We start from the raw sequence: 2,912 nt of genomic DNA, 5'->3' as shown, positions 1-2,912 counted from the left end.
TTGAAAAATTGAAGGGCATTTTGAGAATTTGTGACAAAATATTGGGGGTGTTTTGGGAATTTTCACAAATTAGAGGGGTATTTTGGTCATTTTCCCTTAGGAAAATGATGTTTTCCGGCCAGGTCAAAAAGTAGTTTACCTCTACAGCCCGATGGTGATGGGGAGCTATTATAAATTCTTGGTGTCTAGCAGAAAGCAACAGAGGACGGGAAGCATGGAGGCAGTGTTTGGAAAAAATCATTTTTCCAAACATACAAAATTCCTTTCCTTGATTTTGCCAAGAGGAAATTTTAGAAGATTAGGAGGTTTTTACATTCTCCTTTTTCCCTTGCCCTCAACCAGCATTTTGGAAATTGAAAACGGCACGATATTCAGCTAAGACACATTTTTCCCGAACACTGCATGGAGGTCTGGCAGCCACAAGACGATGGCGTGGAGACGAAGCTTGCCGAAATGCGAACCTCTCTCCTCGCGCAAGGCGTCTCCATGCAGGTTAGTACTAAACCCTCGCCCCACCTTCCTCTCCCCCTTCTGCTCCTACCCAACATCATCAAATCGCTCAAAATGCAGGGAATTGACGACGCCATGCTTATGAGGTTCTTGCGCCGATGCACGTGCCGCAAGACACCGAGATACTGGCCGAGAACCAGACATGGAGGGCTTCCTTTGTGCCTCAGGGATTCATCTCTGAGAGCAAGTAGAGACTGAGCTGGCCCAGGGGAAGCTCTATTTGTTGGGCCTCTCGAAGAAGACGACATGCCCTCTGCTTCTTCTCATTGCTTGCCATCATATCTTCAACAAGATGGATTTCGAAGAGTTCAAGAGTGAGATTCATGCATACTTGTACTTGAATAGGGCTGCTCATATGGACATATACACACACATCTATCACATTCTTGCACCCTTTTGCACTTGTCGTACAGGGTTTACAGTGTACAGTTTAGACAAAGCGGTTGCCAGGTACAGATCTAGCGGCCTAAGGCCTTCTCGTAATGTGAGGTGGTGTCCCATCCGCAGCTTTTTCATGACCTGATTGTTTCTGTGCTCGGATGTTTAGTGCTCCAGCAGGTGTTGAAAAGCTCATCGTGATTGTGGACTTGGAGGGGCTTGGATAGAGAGGCTTGGGATTTTAAGTCTTTGGTCTCCGGCCTCCAGCTTGTACAGGTATTCTGGCTCCGGCTTGTATCATTGCCATCTCTATGAGCCCTGTTTTGAAGTGTTTGCCTTGGTCGTTTACTCAGAATCATTACCCAGAGCTCGATTAATGATGCTGTATTTTGTGAATGCTCCCTCAATTTTAGTAGCTTTATGGAAGATGGCAGCGCCTTTTGTTGATAAAGTGACAAGAGACAAGGTATTCGCTACTAAATCCAAGCGCCGCGCATACACATGCATGGCAACAGGGCTTCTGTTTTGTTGTTACATATTGATGTTTGTTCGCCAGACTAACTCAATACCTGCTGAGAAAACCACCTAGATTAGTTTCTTGAATGACATCAAAACAAGTCTTGTTCTGGTTGAGGAATTCGGTGCGGACTTCATTGATCCAAAAGCATATGGAGGTGACGCAGAGATGATTTTGATTCAAGGTGCGCTTGTCCCTAACTGGCCACCAAAGGATCCTTGCTGTTGAGCACAACATGGACTCAAAGCTTGTTATGAAAGTTTCTGGCACTTTCTATAAGAGCCAGATGTACCAAAGACACAATGGTATGTTCTTGTTCAAGTTTCTCAAGAGAATGCGAAGCATTGTGTTGAGTCTCAATACTGCTGAAACCTCTTGATCCATGTGGATTGTTGCACTAAAACCGCACCTTATGGTTACATTTTCAGGGCCTATCACGGCATCAGCTAGTCTCTTGAATTCTTAGTACTTTTTTGACACTAACTGATTGTATGCAAATGGCAAGATGTTATCTTCACTTCGAATAGACAAGAGCCTTTAATTATAATAGTAGTGGCACTTAGCTTGAATGTCCTCAAACCAATAATTTAACCTAATAGTAGTTGCACTTAGCTTGGATGTTCATCTCCTTTAATCTATAATTATGTTTTTCTATTGATCACATTGAAATCCCTTATTACATTTTTCTAGTGATCAAATTCATAAATCCTCTACCATAACACGCAACTCCCTCCCTCTCTCTCGATGTGTGGGAAAGAATTAATGTAAACTTGAAATTTTCTTAAAGCTAAACTATATTTGCATGGTAAACACTATGCATGTTGGAGATATGACAGTGTACATAAGTGACTACAATACTTGAAAGGAAAGGAAAATATTGTAGGCAAAGATCTGCAAAATTTTTTTGCTACTCATTGAGAAGTGTCAAGTATCTTGCAAGTAGTTTTGATTTGTGTTTTGCTACATCTTGAGGGATGCATCCTACCCTAAGATAGCTTGCTAATTAGCAACCAACATGATTTACCCTAAGAAGTGGAAGTGGCAGATCTGATCTGCTTGTAAAAGTTAGAGAGAGGTATTCTTGGTATCTATTTGTATTGCATACTTAGCTAATTGTGTGATATACTACATAATCGATATGAGAAATTTGGTTTCAACGCCTTATAATCAACTAAAAATATTTAATTCGGTCAATCCGACTAACTAAAAATTGAAGGATCATAACGGAATCCGAGAGTTTCTCTCGATAGGACCGCTCAATTTATTTCCCAATTAATGATTTGAACTACGAATACGGAAGTAAACATTCTTGCGTTTGTAGCCGCTCCAATTTTCATTCTAATTCCGATAGCTTTTATACTCATTGTTTACATTCAGACGATCGCCCAAAATAATGGGTAGTGGTAACTTAGTAGACTTCTTACTAGCTTATTAAACTTAATAGTATAGTATAGTAATTTATGGGGGTAGGTGTGGGGGGGAGGGACGAAAAGAGATTAATTCTTTT

The 2,912-nt window shown here is 41.1% G+C and overlaps 1 pseudogene; it reads left to right on the top strand.

Annotated features, from left to right (window-relative positions):
• The first annotated feature begins 402 nt into the window (after positions 1-402).
• Positions 403-1,956, top strand: LOC147453036 (uncharacterized; annotated as a pseudogene).
• Positions 1,957-2,912: the final 956 nt, after the last annotated feature.

The sequence above is a fragment of the Adiantum capillus-veneris genome, chromosome 8, assembly GCF_014529385.1.
Source record: "Adiantum capillus-veneris isolate H3 chromosome 8, ASM1452938v2, whole genome shotgun sequence".
Lineage (NCBI taxonomy): Eukaryota > Viridiplantae > Streptophyta > Polypodiopsida > Polypodiales > Pteridaceae > Adiantum > Adiantum capillus-veneris.
Note: the sequence above shows the minus strand (reverse complement) of the source record. Positions and strands in the feature narration are given on the sequence as shown.